Raw genomic sequence first — 18366 nt, 5'->3', positions numbered from 1 at the left:
TGGAGGATACCTCCTTTAATGTGGAGGTACCTATTGTGGAGGTACCTATCATACCTGAAAGGTATGAAGGAGGATACCTTTCATCAGGTTTCATTACCTACCCATGAGTGACTGAATCATTGATCGTGTCCATCTCCAGGAGGTCAGGCTAATTTCTCATGGCTCAAAGCCCAACCCACCACAGATCTTACTCAACTCAGGAGGGGATTATATCCTGATAAACCCATCGTAAGTTGAGAATATTATAAGTCAAAAATGCTTTCATGTGTTTAAAACATTTTTCCTTTTTTAAAAGTTTATTTTACTTGGTTGGGGGGAGGGAGAGAGGGAGAGAGAGAGAGAACGCACAAGTGGAGAAGGAGCAGAGAGAGAGGGAGAGTCCTAAACAGGCTCCTCACTGTCAGTGCAGAGCCCAGTGTAGGGCTTGAACTCACGAACCATGAGATCATGACCTGAGCCAAAATTAAGAGTCGGGTGCTTAGCTGACTGAGCTATCCAGGCACCCCCAAAATGCTTTAACTATATCTAACCTACTGACCATGATAACTTAGCCTAGCCTACCCTAAACATGCTCAGGACAATTACATTAGCCTGTAGTTGGGCAAAATTATCTAACATACGACCTATTTTATAATTGCCTTCAATACCTCCTGTAGTTTATTGAATACTGTACTGAAATTAAAAAAAAATAGAGCAGTTGTATGGAACAGAAGGGTGATAAGTGTATCATTTTGTTTACCCTGGTGGTTGAGTGGCTGACTGGGAGCTTTGGCTCACTGCCACGTGCTGCGCAGCATCACAAGAGAGGATCATACCGCATATGGCTAGCCTGGGAAAAGATCAAAATTCAGAATTTGAAATACCGTTTCTACCGAATGTGTACAGCTTTTGTATTATTGTAAAGTTGAAAAATCATGAGTTGGACCATCATAATTTAGGGACCATCTGTAACTACATGAGGGGTCTTTCCAGCATGGCCTGCCCTCATCCTAAAATTATCTAGGTGTCTACCAGGAATCACCTAATGAGCATAAACACCCATGATTCCAGGTGTCCACCATGAATAGTAAAGACATACCCACCATTTAGGAAATTCCAAGGGTTTAGAGGCTCCCTCCCAAGAATCAGGGACAATGGCCAGCCAAATTCTTTATTATACCACAGTACTAAAAGCAGTATAACAATATTTTGTTTGTTGCTTTAGCATCTTAGAAACTGTTCCAATTCAATAGTTGTAAATTGGAAGCAGTCTTCTGAAATTGGTGATATGCTTATATAATAATTCTTCACATAATGATTATACCAAGGAGACGTGGTTTGTTACTGTGATTAATTTATACCAGATGAACAGTATGTCTTTAAAAAACAAAAACAAACAAATTAAAAAAAACCCACCCAGGTCCTGCTCTGTACTACAAGAACTATACATAATTTAAGTTATTCATTGGAACTAGAACATTATTGCTAGACCTGTATTTGAAAGCGATATCCTATTCAAGTGACAGAAAATTGAAGACAAACTGATACTTTTTTTTCTGAGAGGCTACTGAAGTATAGGGTTAATACGGCATCAAGCCAACACTATACTGAGATCCTAGGACGCAGGAGCATTCCTGAACCTCCTCCATGGGCATGACTCATTTCTAGAGATAGTCTTACATGAGATGATTGAATCCTACTAGACATGTGCTGGCTCTTTTGCCTTTTGCTTTGTTTGGTGTCATTTGTCAGCAGGAATGATGCACATGTGAGGTATAAATTGACACGTATAACTTGTATAAGCCAAACACCCCATTTGCCACAGATATCTAGGGTCCCAAACAGTTTTACGTACAGATCTTCCTGAACAGCGTGGTGCAGGGCAAGAACACCAGTGATTTTATTGGAATGAAGCCAAGTCATGTGCTTTTTATAATAGAGGTCCTCAGGATTGGACGAATAAAAAGAATGAGATCACCACGTATATAATTGGTGAGCAAGCTACAAGTGAGGCAGTAAACAATATCTTAGTCAGTAGCACAGCAAGGAAATATTCACGACAGGCATTGTGATCTGTGAGAGGAACAGGAATGAGGTGCCTTCAGTGAAGCAAAAGTTTGGGGTCAGTAGTGAATTAGGAAACATTTCATGGATGGGTTACAGTAACACATTAAAGGGGATAGAATGCACTTGTGCTCATGGAAGAAATAACCAGGACTTATCCATAAAATAGATGGTGGACTCAATCTACTTCATAAAAGCCAGGTCTGGCAGGACTGTGAATCCCTTGTTAAGGATAAATGATAGCATGGCTGATGTGTCCTTTCTCGCAGACCACTTTGACACATTCTCAAAAGTTTTCTTACACTTTCATACAAGCCATAGTCTTCAGCTACAGAGGCAGCTGATATACAGATTTTTACTAGCAACTGTGAACTTTTAGGCAATCAATATTTTTTTTTCCAGAAAGATCAGCTCAACCTAATGACTGTATATTCTGCATTGTAAAATGGTTCTTTTTATTTAAAAGTTGAGTTTTTGTGATTTCTGAAAAAGCAATGGGAATCTTTATTTAGAAATTTAAATGGCATAAAGGCAGTAAGCTTTCATATTTTAGTAAGTTTGATTTTTAGACAATGATTGCTGGTCCCTCAGTACTAACTGTAACTAACAAAAGAATTTAATGGAATTTATTATTATTGTTATTATTATTATTATTATTATACCGATAAAGCAGTAAATGATTGACTTTTTGAAGTCTTAGGGAAGTAACGATTAATGAAATGTAAAAATGTCATCATAATTGCATTCCTAAAATCATACCAAAGATATATATCAGTGACATACTTATGCTAAACTTTCAAGGCTCTATTTTACCACTTTAAATAACTTAGTCTCTTACCAGAATAGATAAGTAAGTAAATAAGTAAAATAAAATGAATTTAAAAAGATCTCCCTTCGGGGCACCTGGGTGGCTCAGTCCGTTAAGCATCCAACTCTTAGTTTTGGCTCAGGTCATGATCTCGTGGTTGGTGAGTTCAAGCCCTGCACTGGGTTCTGTGCTGACAGTGTGGAGCCTGCTTGGGATTCTCCCTCTCCCTCTCTCTCTGCCCCTCCCCTACTCTCTGTCTCAAATAAATAAACTTAAAAAAAATTTTTTTGAAAGATCTCCCCTCACCCTCACTTAAGACCCCACAACTCATTAAATCTGTCCTCTATTGGATGTTGAACATAACGGTATCATGAACATTATGAATGTTAGCTATTCATTTATAATGGTGGTGTAGCCACTGAAGTAAATTGGAATAGCTTTGTGCGTTATAGAGAAGGTTGTATGCCAATTAATAATTAGTCACCCACTATGTGCCCTGCAGTGTGCAATAATAATCATGGACCTCCATGGACCCTAAAATTTCTAATTTATTTATTTCTTTATTTGGTATTTATTGAGTGCCTGTTATGTACCAAGTATTGAGTGTGGCCCTGGGGATAAAGAAGTCCACAAGACAGATTAAATCTTTCTCTTTCTGGGGTAGATGGAGCTGTAGTATCTGCTTCTGAGACAGTTGAAGAATAGACAATGGATATCTTTTTATTATTTATTTATTTATTTATTTATTTATTTATTTATTTATTTTTGAGACAGAGCGAGACAGAGCATGAACAGGGGAGGGGCGGAGAGAGAGGGAGACACAGAATCTGAAACAGGCTCCAGGCTCTGAGCTGTCAGCACAGAGCCCGACGCGGGGCTCGAACTCACGGACCGTGAGATCATGACCTGAGCTGAAGTCGGACGCTTAACCGACTGAGCCACCTAGGCGCCCCAATATCTGTTTATTTTTAAAAGCACACTCATTTCATTAAAAATTGTCATTAACTTGCAAATTATGGTCCTAGAACTTAGAGTGCGTCAGAAAATCTTTCTGAACTTCTGTAATAATAAACTAACTTTGCCAGTTGGAAACATCTCTTTGGAAAAACATGGTATGCTTCAGAGCAGACATTTGCTGAATCACCTTACTGCTACAGTCTGCATTTGGTATTGAAACAGTTTTGCCAACAGTCAGAGTAGTTTTTCGTTCCTGAAACAGTGTGCCTCCAATACTACCACTAATTTCCAACTAGGTCTTTTCTCTTTAACTCACACATTAGTTGCTAATAATTACTTCAGTTATGACATTTTAGATAAAAAATTCTTGATTAGGATGAAAATGTCTTAAGTGTCTATCATTGCCAATGTTTAAAGCATAATCCACCTGTGGTACATGACCCTACCTGTCACTTGCATCTGTTGTTATGGGTATAAGAGATCTGGAGCAAAGTATTTAATAGCATATATTCCTGATTTTCACAAAAGATATTAGTGAAATGCATTAATAGAAATACTGAGTGAGAGAGTGCTAGAATTGTAGCAGGATTCTCACACAGAGAGTCATGACACTGAGGCTTTTTAATTTCCAGGAAGCAACTTCATTCATGCCAGCACCGCTTAGTTGTGTTCGTACCCGAAAAACTGAGCACCAAACATTACGTGGCATAGTTTTTTATACATTTTCTGTTTCTTTGTCTCACATATATGGTAACACACAAACATGTAGTCTGATTAAGTAGTCTCAGTTTATAAGGTCGTGAGGGATGTTGTCACGTAGGCACCTAGCCAGCATACCTTGAAGTTTTCTCTCCCTTTTTTTCTCTCCTTAGGGAGGGGTCCCTACCACAGAATCAGCTAGAAAGAACACTAGATATGGACAGAAAGAGATAGGAACCTAGTGAGTTCAAAATGAGATCTGTGAATGCCAAGGAGACCAACACGTTCATCCTCACTCACCATCTGCAACTCTTCAAATCCTGACCCTATTACATTTTAGTGCCATGACCTTGGGCAAGTTACTATACTTCTCCATGCTTCAGCTCCTTCATCTTCATATAGAGATAACACTGTTTTCTTCAAGGACTGGTAACAGAATTCAATATGATGATAGATGCAAAATATGTTAAGACAGTGCCTGGAACATAGTAAGTACTCATAAGTGTTTGTTATTATTTTCTTTTTATCATCTTGTTCATAAATGTATCATACAATTATTGGTTTCATTACTGGAAATGGTTTATTAAAGATCATAAGTTTTGAAGCCACATAGACTTGGGTTTAACATTTTTTAAAATGTTTACTTATTTATTTTTGAGAGAGAGAGAAAGAGAGACAGACAGACGGAGCATAAGCAGGGGAGTGGAGAGAGAGGGAGACATAGAATCCCAAGCAGGCTCCAGGCTCGAGCTGTCAGGACAGAGCCCGATGAGGACAGGAACCCGTGAACTGCAAGATCATGACTTGAGCTAAAGTCGAACGTTTAACCAACTGAGCCACCCCGGTGCCCCAGACTTGGGTTTAAATCCTGCCTCTTCCACCAACCAGCAGTGTGAACTTGGCAAGTTAATGTCTCTCTGATTTTGTTTTCTTATCTGGACTATCAGCAAAATAGTAACAATCTGTGTGAGTTTTGTGAGGATGAAATAGTTAAAATATATAAAGTGCCAACAGGACTTTTCCTTTCCCTTTCTCTCCTTTCTTGTAGACACGTTGGGGCAAAGGAATCCCATCATTCCTACGGCACCTACTCACCCCAGTGGACTAGTTTGGTCTTCCTGCAGCCCCCTGTGGCTGGAGCTGTCAGTGGCCAGCTGTAGGTGGGCCAAAGCCTCTCTCAAGTTAGATCAAACTCATTGATTAGTCAGCAAGTTTGATTTAACAGCTGATGCAGGAGGTGCAGGGATGGCAGAAGCCCTTTAGTTAGGACCTCTAAGACAGAGAAGTCTCTGGTGTAGCATTTTGAATGTACCCCCTTGCCCTTCCCCAGGCCCCCAAACCTTCCTGGGATCTGGCCAAGGTGGGAATCTCTGCATCTGCCTTGCTTCTTTACCCTCTGCAATGATTCTCAATTTGACCAGAGGATGAGGGACATTTCTCTGAACCGTAAAAGCTTCCGGGGGGAATGCTTGGTTAATCCCCTGAAAAATAAAAAATTTGGGGCTCCTGGGTGGCTCAGTAGGTTAAGTGTTCAACTCTTGATTTTGGTCTGGTCATGATCTCCTGGTTCTTGAGTTCGAGGCTTGCAGTGGGCTCTGTGCTGATGGTGTGGAGCCTGCTTGGGATTCTCTGTCTCCCTCTCCCTCTGCCCTCCCCCACTCACGCTCTCTCTCAACATAAACATTAAAATAATTAAAAATTTAATTTTTTTTCAACGTTTATTTATTTTTGGGACAGAGAGAGACAGAGCATGAATGGGGGAGGGGCAGAGAGAGAGGGAGACACAGAATCAGAAACAGGCTCCAGGCTCTGAGCCATCAGCCCAGAGCCCGACGCAGGGCTCGAACTCACAGACCGCGAGATCGTGACCTGGCTGAAGTTGGACGCTTAACCGACTGCGCCACCCAGGTGCCCCAAAAATTTAATTTTTAAAAAATATTTTATTTATTTTTGAGAGAGAGACAGAGCGTGAATCAAGGAGGGCCAGAGAGAGAGAGACACAGAATCTGAAACAGGCTCCAAGCTCTGAGCTGTCAGCACAGAGCCTGATGCGGGGCTCAAACTCACGGACCGTGAGATCATGAACTGAGCTGAAGCCGGACACTTAACCGACTGAGCCACCCAGGTGCCCCAAAATAATTAAAAATTTAAAACTAACTTTAATTGTACCAGGTTCTTTTAGTCTTAAATACATGGGTGCTCTGGGTAAGCTATAGACGAATGGTCAGAGAGCCTGAGGCATTCTTTGAGACACAAGTCCACATAAGCTTTCATTTACTTCTCTTATTTTTCAGTAAATCCTTGACTTCTTGGATCTGGGACTGCCTGACCTACTTTCTGCTTAACCCTCCAAAATTCTGTGCTCAGAATTACCTGTTTTTTCTTGTCTTTCTCATCTCAACTGTGGGAGTCTTTTCCCCAATTATCCTGTCAAAAGTAGAGAAGGATTTGAGAAAGTTAAAGATACAAGGCATTTACAGTATAATTGAAGGGCTATTATGCTGACTTGATTTGGTTATATTTTACACATGGTGTCAGTGGGATGGTGAGAGCATAATGGGAATGTAGAATGAAAGAGTACAAGCCATAGAGTGATTTAGGAAAGACTTCCCAGAGAAGATTGGATAGGAAAGGTGGGAGGATTTAGACAGGTCCTGCCTGGTGAGGAAAGGACAGGGAAAATGACCTGTTGTGGCACTTATGAAATATTTGACAAATAAAATGAACAAGTTGAAATAAGATAAATGAATAATTAAATTGTGTCTGGAGGATAAGTTAGGAACCTACAACATAATGGTCTGGTTTTTAAGTGGTCAGACAAGAGAGGGCAGGTGTTAGTTTGAGAGACATCATGCTAGTGGATCAAAGAGCATATACAGAGGTCCTACCACGGGGTTGACATCTGAAGCTCCAGAACTGGGTATTATGCCACAAAACAAATCCATTAGGATAGCCACAGATATGTGCTATAACTGTGCATATTTATGTCTAAATATTTATTTATTTGATTTGACTTAATTATTTATTTTTTTAAATACACATAAAAATTAGCATATAATGAAACAATGATTTCAGGAGTAGATTCCTTAGTGCCCCTTACCCCTTTAGCTCATCCCCCTCCCACAATCCCTCCAGTAATCCTCAGTTTGTTCTCCACATTTATGAGCCTCTTCTGTTTTGTACCCCTCCCTGTTTTTATATTATTTTTGTTTCCTTTCCCTTATGTTTATCTGTTTTGTCCCTTAAAGTCCTCATATGAATTAAGTCATATGATTTTTGTCTTTCTCTGACTGACTAACTTCACTTAGCCTAATAGTCTCCAGTTCCATTCACGTTGTTGCAAATGGCAAGATTTCATTCTTTTTGATTGCCGAGTAATACTCCATTGTATATATATATACCACATCTTCTTTATCCATTCATCCATTGATTTTTTTGAGGAACCTCCATACTGTTTTCCAGAGTGGCTGCACCAGCTTTCATTCCCACCAACAATGCAAAAGAGACCCTCTTTCTCCGCATCCTCGCCAACATCTGTTGTTGCCTGAGTTGTTCATGTTAGCCATTCTGATAGCTGTGAGGTGGTATCTCACTGTGGTTTTGATTTGTATTTCCCTGATGATGAGTGAGGTTGAGCATTTTTTCATGTGTTGGTTGGCCATCTGGATTTCTTCTTTGGAGAAGTGTCTATTCATGTCTTTTGCCCTTTCTTCACTGGATTATTTGTTTTTTGGGTGTTGAGTTTGATATATTCTTTATAGATTTTGGATACTAACCCTTTATTTGATATGTCATTTGCAAATATCTTCTCCCATTCTGTTGGTTGCCTTTAGTTTTGCTGATTGTTTCCTTCGCTGCGCAGAAGCCTTTCATTTTGATGAGGTCCCAGTAGTTCATTTTTGCTTTTGTTTCCCTTGCCTCTAGAGACATGTTGAGTAAGAAATTGCTGCGGGCAAGATCAAAGAGGTTTTGCCTGCTTTCTCCTCGAGGATTTTGATGGCTTTCTGTCTTACATTGAGGTCTTTCATCCATTTTCAGTTTATTTTTGGGTATGGTATAAGAAAGCGATCTAGGTTCATTCTTCTGCATGTCGCTGTCCAGTTTTCCCAGCACCACTTGCTGAAGAGACTGTCTTTATTCCATTGGATATTCTTTCCTGCTTTGTCAAAGATTAGCTGCCCATACGTTTGTGGGTCCACTTCTGGGTTCTCTATTGTGTTCCATTGATCTGAGTGTCTGTTCTTGTGCCAGTACCATACTGTCTTGATGATTACAGCTTTGTAGTATAGCTTGAAGTCTGGGATTGTGATGCCTCCTGCTTTGGTTTTCTTTTTTCGAGATTGCTTTGGCTACTCAGGGTCTTTTCTGGTTCCATACAAATTTTAGGATTATGTGTTCTAGCTCTGTGAAGAATGCCGGTGTTACTTTGATAGGGATTGCATTGAATATGTAGATTGCTTTGGGTAGTGTTGACATTTTAACAATATTTGTTCTTCCTATCCAGGAGTATGGAATCTTTTTCCACTTTTTTTGGTGTCGTCTTCAATTTCTTTCATAAGCTTTCTATAGTTTTCTATAGTGTATAGATTTTTCACCTCTTTGGTTAGATTTATTCCTAGGTATTTTATGGGTTTTGGTGCAACTATAAATGGGAATTGATAAACCACTAGTCAGTTTTATCAAAAAGAAAAAGGGAAGGACCAAAATAAATAAAATCAAGAATCAAAGAGGAGAGATCACAACGAACACAACAGAAATAAAAACAATAATAAGAGAATATTATGAGCAATTATATGCCAATAAAATGGGTAATCTGGAAGAAATGGACAAATTCCTAGAAACATATACACTACCAAAACTGAAACAGGAATAAATAGAAAATTTGAACAGACCCATAACCAGTAAGGCAATCGAATTAGTAATCAAAAATCTGCCAAAAAACAAGAGTCCAGGTCCAGATGGCTTTCTAGGGGAATTCTACCAAACATTTAAGGAAGAGTTAACAACTATTCTCTTGAAACTGTTCCAAAAAATAGAAATGGAAGGAAAACTTCCAAACTCTTTTTATGAAGCCAGCATTACCTTGATTCCAAAACCAGACAGAGACCCCACTAAAAAGGAGAACTATAGACCAATTTCCCTGATAAACATGGATGCAAAAATCCTCAACAAGATATTAGCTAACTGGATCCAACAATACATTAAAAAAAAATTATTCACCACGACCAAGTGGGATTTATACCTGGGATGTAGGGTTGGTTCAACATCCACAAAATAACATGATTCATCACATCAATAAAAGAAAGGACAAGAACCATATGATCCTCTCAATAGATGCAGAGAAAGCATTTGACAAAATACAGCATCCTTTCTTGATAAAAACCCTCAAGAAAATAGGGATCGAAAGAGCATACCTTGAGATCATAAAAGCCATATATGAATGACCCAAGGCTAATATCATCCTCAATGGGGAAAAACTGAGAGCTTTCCCCCATGTCTAAATATTTATACATCCTTACATATAAGCCTGAATAATTTGGAAGCAAGCAGGGAAATATGATGGTTGTCTTGCTCCACATATTCATTAGGAGTACTTTTAGTAAGTAAGAAGCTTGTTTCCTGTAATGAGCCAGGATCTGTTCACAAGGGGAAGCTGGCTGACATAATCCTGGAGGCACAGATAGAAGTGGTTTCTCCAGATTTCAAGAAGCGATTGTTCCCCTGAGCTCTGTACTTGTCGGACTATATAAGAAAGTGTTAATTTTACTTCCAACCAGTGCATTTTTTAAAAGGGAGGTTGAGAAACTCAGGTATAAGACGTGGATAGCCAGGCATTTGCAAGCCATGTCGTATGAGGAGCAGTAGAAGAAATGGAGAAATAGATAAAAGTGTTATTTATAAAAGTTGTGAAAAGCTGACAGCACTTATCCTGTGGTGCTCTGGAAACCAAACCTAGAATACATAAATTTCATCTCATGATAATAGAGAATGTTCAGCAACTCACACAGTTTAAATGGAAGAGATTCTCTCATGAGTAGGGCTGAGTCTTCTCCACCAGATGCTTAAAGACACCTGCAAGGAATTTCCACTTTATATAGAGGATTGGACTAGATGAAGGAAGGTTTCCTGCTTACTCTAAGATTTTGTGATTCTGTCTTCTCATGTGAAGTGATGTAGACAGTTCTGTGTATATAATAAGCAAAGCAGATTTTGTTTGCCTTTGCTCTTAGAATCCCTTCAGTGACATTCCTGCTTTTCTTTCTGAAGTATGAACTTGTGTCTTGGTGGTAGTGATCCTGTGAACACGTAGTTGTGCCCTCTACATCATCTCTAGCTTTGGGCCAAGAATTTTGAACGGAATTCCCTGGACCCCTCTGACTAGGAGACATCAATCTGGAATCTTGTTTACCAGCCTCTGCCTTGTCATCCTTGTCCTATCTCAGGGGCAAGGTGTGTATATCTGTGTTAATCTGAAGGGAGAAAGAGAAGGACTTCTTAAGGCATTTTTATGATTAGAGCAGGGCCTTAATTCAGCATTGTTTTCTCCTATCCCCACCACTGCCTCAAGGTGGGTGGGGATGTTGGCAGAAGAAGTGGCAGGAATAAGGCCAGGAAAGGCACTTTTCTTGATGCTGAAACAGATTCTAACAGCGTCCTTTCCTTGGAGTGGTTGCTGTGAGGTCTCTGTTCCTGCAGGCAAGTGCCTTCCTGAGTGTGTCCCAGTCCTGAGGAGGCTCCGTCTACTCTTCCTGGGTGAAGTTTGGTCAGAGGATTGAGCCAGTAAGCTACAGAGCCTGGAGGTAGTAATTAAGAAGACAGGCCTTGGACAGGCTTTTATTCAGGCTCTGACGCTTACCATGGTTGGGTCTCTTATCTTGCCGGACCATACTTTCCTTATCTGTAAGATGCAGATAACAATACACAGGTCACAGGGTTGTTAGGAAGACGATATGACCTGTATATCAAAAGAGCTTTCCTAGCACAGGGAAATACTCAGTTTTAGTTTCTGTTGTTAGTATTCATGACTATGTCTCTCACTCCTAGGTGGCATGTTCTGGTTTAGAGGAGACTTTATGTCTTTCCCATGATACAGGATCCCATAACTGCTGGAATGACCAGTCCTTATGGACTAGTGCCAGCCTGGGTTTTGATAATGGTCAAGTTCTATGAGGGGTCTGCAGTTTGTAATAAGGATGTTCTCTTAACTGGGTAGTTGATTTTCATTCAGTTATGAATAATTTACTTTTATTGTAACTCAGTACAATCTCTTTGGTCTCTAGAGCATATCTTTTGATTGTATTTATTTTACATTTTCTTTTTTTTTTTACTTAAAAATTTTTTAATGTTTATTTATTTTTGAGAGAGAGAGAGAGAGAGAGAGAGAGAGAGAGAGAGACAGAGACAGAGACAGAGAGAGAGAGACAGAATCTGAAGCAGGCTCCAGGCTCCAAGGTGTCAGCACCTTTAGGTGTCAGCCCCATCTTGGGGCTCAAACCCGTGAACTGTGAGATCGTGACCTGCACCGAAGTCAGATGCTTAACTGACTGAGCCACTCAGGCCCCTATTTTACATTTTCTATATTTTTTCTTAAAGACATGATCACCTGTGACATAACTGATATATAAATTTTATTTTAAATTTTGTGATATTTGGTGTTTTGGGATAAATGACTGTTTTATTCCCTTAAAAAGTATCAGAAGAAGAAATTACAGCATTCTTTTGTGAGTACTAACAGCCAAGGACGACATGGACAGTTATACCTCGGGCGTCTGGTATAAATCTTCCCACTAACAGATTTAAAAAATGATGTATCCTGAGAAACTTAACAGGAGCCCATGGGGGAGGGGAAGGAAAAAAAAAAAAAAAGAGGTTAGAGTGGGAGAGAGCCAAAGCATAAGAGACTGTTAAAAACTGAGAACAAACTGAGGGTTGATGGGGGGTGGGAGGGAGGAGAGGGTGGGTGATGGGTATTGAGGAGGGAACCTTTTGGGATGAGCACTGGGCGTTGTATGGAAACCAAGTCGACAATAAATTTCATAAAAAAAAAATGATGTAGACCTTGGAGAAGAGACTGCAATAGCAAATGAAAATACATGCGTTCTACAACTGAATCTTCTTTAGAAAGATGAGCTTTTGGATTTTTCAGGTAGCACACATTTTTTTTTTTTTTTTTTGGTCTCTGTGTACTGTTTAGTTAAAAATTTTTCCCATTGCTCATTTTACACATCATTTCTTCAGCTGATGTGAAGGAGCAAGGATGCATGTGAAGTATTATGGGTATTATGGTTGGGATTGCACCCATTCCAAAGGGGGCAATATCTATACAGCACTCCCTGTTCTCTCATTTGTTTACAACTTTGTAAGTCTTTAGGCAGGTGCAAGAATGTGCGGTTGACTGGTCTTTGGTTAATCTTCTTCTTTTTTTACATTTACTTATTTATTTTGAGAAAGAGAGAGAGAGAAAGAGAGAGAGAAGGGGAGAAGCAGAGAGAGAGGGAGAGAAAGATAATTCCAAGGAGGCTCCACACTATCAGCCTGGAGCCTGACTCAGGGCTCGAATTCACGAATCATGAGCTCATGACCTGAGCTGAGGCCAAGAGCCAGACGCTCAACCAACCGAGCCATCCAGGTGCCCCTTGTTAATCTTCTGTCAACAAATCAAGTAGAAAATAAAAATTTAATCTGCACAAATGTTTGTATTTTGCAGCACTGATCTGTACTTTGGGGGTGGCAACATTTTGTAGCTGTTCTACAGTTGGGGTATAAGAAATACCATACGCTTTTGTCCTCTCCCTATTGTAGTATTCTAGTTTTACTTATCTCTAAATCATCTACCATGTGCAAAATACTGTTTAAAAAATTTCAATGAGCAGTCTGTAAATGGGAAATGACTGAAATATTGCTACCTTCTATATTTAATGGTGTAAAAGTTTACATGGTGTAAATTTAAGTATGGAAAAAATTCATAGTTGTAAAGAAGTATCCTGTTAGAGCCTCTATGTTTCTGTTTCTGACAGTTTTTTTAAACCTATTTTTCTAGATTTGCACAAGAGTAGTTTGTTTTTTTTTTCCCTGAAGGCTCTTGTAGTCACTATTGTAGAGATACAATACTATTCTAGTTCCAGAATAAATGCTATCTGGTTAAATCACCACAAATATATTTAACTCTAAAAGTCACCCGTCTAGTTGAGACAGATTCAGTAACTTATATGATTTTCCTTTTCCAAAATTGCCATTACAATTGAATTAAATGGAATTTCTCCTTTGAAGATACTCTTAGGTGCTGTGGCACTTAAAAATCCATTATCTTTACCTAGTTCTTTATAGTCACTAGTCATCCAAATAACATAAGCTAAACTTCTCAAACATGGAGATAGAATGGAATGGTCCATTGGTAAATCTTACAGATGGAACTTTTTTTTGTCATCCAATAAGGCTGGATTGTAATTGCATATTCACACCTATCCCCTATCTCTGTGGTTATTCAAGTGCCAGACCTAAAGATCAGTGTTTGGTTGATAATATTATAAGGGACGGTAACTTGTAATCAGTGGATTGTACTTCTGTATACACTATCACTCCCCAAAGAAACTGTCCCTGAACTGGTGTTCTGTGATGACAGAAAGGACGGAAGTTATGGTCTGCTTCTTGGAATAAGATAATTACGTGTGAAAACACCTGCTTCAGGGACTAGATGAGAACCCTGTATAATTGTCATAGACATTGTTCATATGCAAATAGATGATAAAATTCTAGAAAATGGTTTGCTGTCTAAAGAAGTTGGACATCCCACCAGAAATGGTTTTGATTATGTATTCATTTAAATTTCCTTAAAAACTAGTGACAAAGAAAATTTTGGCAAACTGCAGCAGAATCACCATGAATTCAAAATTAGTCAAGTATGAATAATTATAGTTGTGGTATACTGGAAAGATTGCAAAATGTTATAATTTCCAATGACCGCATCTGAGCTCACATGTCAGTAAATAGCCCTGCCTATGGCATCTTTTACATGCCTGTATTACACTACAACATTATAACGTCTGCTTTCTCGTTGGGCTCTCCTCATAGGGACATCCTTCATTTAATGCATTCAACAAACACCGACTGCCCTAGTGTATGGCAGGTGCTGGGGATACAACAGAGAACCAACCAAAGAAAAATACGTGCTTTCTAGAAGATTTCATTTTGGTGTGAGAGACAGAAGTAAAAACTAGATTCATACGCAAAATATATGTTAGATGGGATTTCTCTATAAATATTCATCTCTGCATCACTGCTATCTAGCACAATACCTGGATATAGTAAACACTCAAAAGCTAATCCCTGCTAGAAGGATTTACTTATTTAAAAAAACTGAGATAAAACTGACATATAACATTATATTGGTTTCAGGTTTACAACATAATGATTTGATATTTGTGTATATTGCAAAATGATCACCACAATAAGTCTAGTTAAGATCACTACAAAATTCCCTCACCTGTGGCAAGCACTGGTCTGTTCTCTGTGTCTGTGAGTTAGTTTTTATTGTTGTTGTTGCTGTTGTTTGTTTGTTTTAAATTCCATATATATGTGAGATCTAGATTAATTTACTTTTATGATTGCTCAGAGGAAAAGAAGCATGATTTTTGAATTTACCATTGCTTTTAATTGTGAACAGCCACTGGGGTCCTGATAGTGGCCCAAAGATACATAGACTTACAGTAGAGGATGATAAAATAGCTTCCAGAATGAAACTGTTATCTATGAGTAAATAGCCTGGAAGATTTATTAATTTTGGTGACCTTAACAATTCATATAATTGTATTACATGGTCCAAATGAATGGATGATTTATTCCACCATCTATCTATTTTGGTTTTTGCAACCAGCAGTGAACATAATCCCTCCCCCCTATATACTTCTTTGACTTCATTATTTGTCTTTCATCTTAGTGTGGAGTGTTTAGAGGGATCATGTTAATCAGTTGGTTTTTCCATAGAATATGCAAACGCTTGGCCCTGTCCATTTCTCAGAATTCTAATCATTAGTCAAGATGAACATGTCAAGGTTCAAAGGAAGATATTTTAGAAAAATAATACATAATATTCCTCTAGTTCCATGTGATGGATAGCACTTGGAAATTAGATGAAAGGCGGAGTGTGTAATGAGAATCTAATCTGTACACAGCTCTCTGGAATCCAAGTTTGGGTGGGCTGACCAGAGAAGAAGTCTTTCAAGGATTATGAGGTGACTATTGACAGAAACAGCCCAGGGAACATGGCATACTTCCTCATTCACTTCCCAGCCCCCACACTTCTCCTGTCAGGGTCATCAGGTCTTGCCCTGTTCAGGCAATCCTGTGGCACCTCATTCACATACACACAGACATACATAAATAATCCACATAAGTTCTGATTCTTTAGTACAAGAGTATATTTCAACTAATTACTTGGAAAATGCATGAATTACAAAAGCAATGCATGATCTACCTAAAATATTAGTAAATTAGTGCTTAACCAAAGGCAAAAATCAAAATTATCTGTAATTCTACTATCTAGATATAACCAATTGAAATACTGATATGCACCCTAGTCTTTTTTTCTACACTTTTGCAAAATTACATATTTGGTTTTGTTTTTTTTCCCTCCAAAATTGGGATTACTTAGTTGATACAGTTTAGTAACTTGCTTTTTAAAAAGTTAACTCTGGATCACAAACATTAATGCTTACATATTTTTCCATTACATAAAATTACCATAATTTAGCTTTTGTGGGTTACTTAGGTTGTCCTGAATTTTCAATAATATTCTAATAAATATATTAATATACTTCTGCTAGCCGAGGACACAATGTCTTTGCACAGCTGGTGACCACACTGCAAGGAGAGAGGAGAGTTCAAGAAGCACGTGTCATGTTATTCAGGTGTTTTTAATTTGAATGTCTCTAAACAAGGCCCAGCTGTTCTAGGCAATTACATGAAGCATCTTTGTTCCCAACTTTGTTCCCAGTGTCTTGTCTGGGCTCTGAGATTCCTAGGAACATATCTAATCATTAATAGAAAATACATTCATTTAATACTCACAAGGCAAGAGAAATACTTATTCATTCATCCCTGAGCCAACTCCCCATCTCCCAACCCCCAGCAAATAGATTGCAAATTCCGTGGGAGGCAGGCACACGTCTACTTGTATGCCACTCCATCTTTGCCTGGCCCATAGCAGATAATCAATAAATATTTGATTAGTAAAGAAAAAATATAAAGTGAAAATATCTCAATCCAACTACCTGAGTCTTGGCCCTGCTTTCTTCTAAGAGGAACTAGGCTCATAAAGGTTTATTTGTTCTATGCTGTTGGATAACTTGGGGAACAGTGACATAAGAGCCTATACTTGACCCAGGTACTTATTGGATGAGGATTTTTATTTTTATTTTTTTTCTTTTTATTTCCAATTTTTTTTCAATCTTTTTACTTTTGAGAGAGAGACAGAGACAGAGTTAGAGTGGGGAAGGGACAGGGAGAGAGAGGGAGACACATATATGAAGGAGGCTCCAGGCTCTGAGCTGTCAGCACAGAGCTGGATGAGGGGCCTGAACTCATGAACTGTGAGATCATGACCTAACCCTAATCCTAACCCTAAACCTTAACCCTAACCCAAAGTCAGGCGCTTAACCAACTGAGTCACCCAGACATCCCAAGGACTGTGATTTTTTTTTTCTATGTTGAAACTTGGTTGGCCTTATTTAGCTACAGAATGGTTAGGTCTAACGTTTGATACATTATTCCCCTAGGAAATGAACCCAGAATGAAAGAGCCATTTCCCAAGGAATTAGCATGGAATGCAAGATCCTGTTCCTTTGAGTGACAATAAAGCATTTTGGAATCCTTCACTAGTGGATGCTATTGTATTAAAACTTCCAGAAACATTTAAGCCTCAAAATATTAGTTGGTTATGATGGATGATCACATATTTTGCTGTACTTCTAGAAATAGCCTCAATGAATAGAAAATAATACAATTTTATTCATTCTAATACTGAGTACGTTCTAGGTGTCAGCTTTTGTACTGGATATTAGAAAAAAAAAGAAGAAATGCTTACAGATAATAGAGACAAATGCATGATTATCACACAGTGTGGTAAGAGATATAATTGGCTATGGACAGGGGGTTGTGATAGCACAGAAGAAGGAGCAACTCATCTTGGAGCTAATTCATCTTGGTAAAGTTGGGGAAAATGTCATGGAGATGAGCTCATTTTCCATGGGGCTTGAAGGATGGATTGGAGTTTATCAGGCAGAGAAAGGGGACATAGGAGATTAAAATAGAGTTGCACAAGCCAAAGCTCAGAAGGGCAGGGTGCTCCTGGGACAGGTGAGGACTTCACAGCAGTTGGAGCATAGCATATAAAATTGCAGCAGACTTCGGATGTATCATCAAGGAGCCAGCCAGATAAGGAGTTTGTACTTTGTTGTGTAGGTAATGAAGGTTTGGATGAGGGACGTTCATCCTTCAACCATTCATATCAGCCCAAATTAAGACATTTCTTTCTGATAATGGTCCATTAAGAAGACAAGAAAGATGATTTTCTTTTCATTTGGGTTTTAGGCTTTGTTATACCCTCTCTTAATGCTGGTGGTGTAGTGGTCTGACCCTCCCTTAATTTTTCAGTTTCACCTTTGCTTCATTTTCTTTCTTTCTTTCTTTCTTTCTTTCTTTCTTTCTTTCTTTCTTATAGCCAAGGTTTTTCAAAGCCCTCTTGTTTGTCTGTTCTGCAACTGTTTATTTGGAAGTCAAAGCTGGGCTCAGTGATTGGACCAGTTCTGACATGTAGCTGGGGCCATTTATGGAACTTATTCCACAAAATGATCTCTTTAACA

The 18366-nt window shown here is 38.8% G+C and overlaps 1 protein-coding gene across 1 annotated transcript in view; it reads left to right on the top strand.

The window, feature by feature from the left end:
• PTGFR (prostaglandin F receptor) overlaps window positions 1-18366 on the top strand; it is a 52307-nt gene that overhangs the window by 29245 nt on the left and 4696 nt on the right. The window lies entirely within an intron of this gene.

The sequence above is a fragment of the Prionailurus viverrinus genome, chromosome C1 (assembly GCF_022837055.1).
Source record: "Prionailurus viverrinus isolate Anna chromosome C1, UM_Priviv_1.0, whole genome shotgun sequence".
In the NCBI taxonomy this organism is placed as follows: Eukaryota; Metazoa; Chordata; class Mammalia; order Carnivora; family Felidae; genus Prionailurus; species Prionailurus viverrinus.
This window is presented reverse-complemented; position numbering and strand designations above follow the sequence as displayed.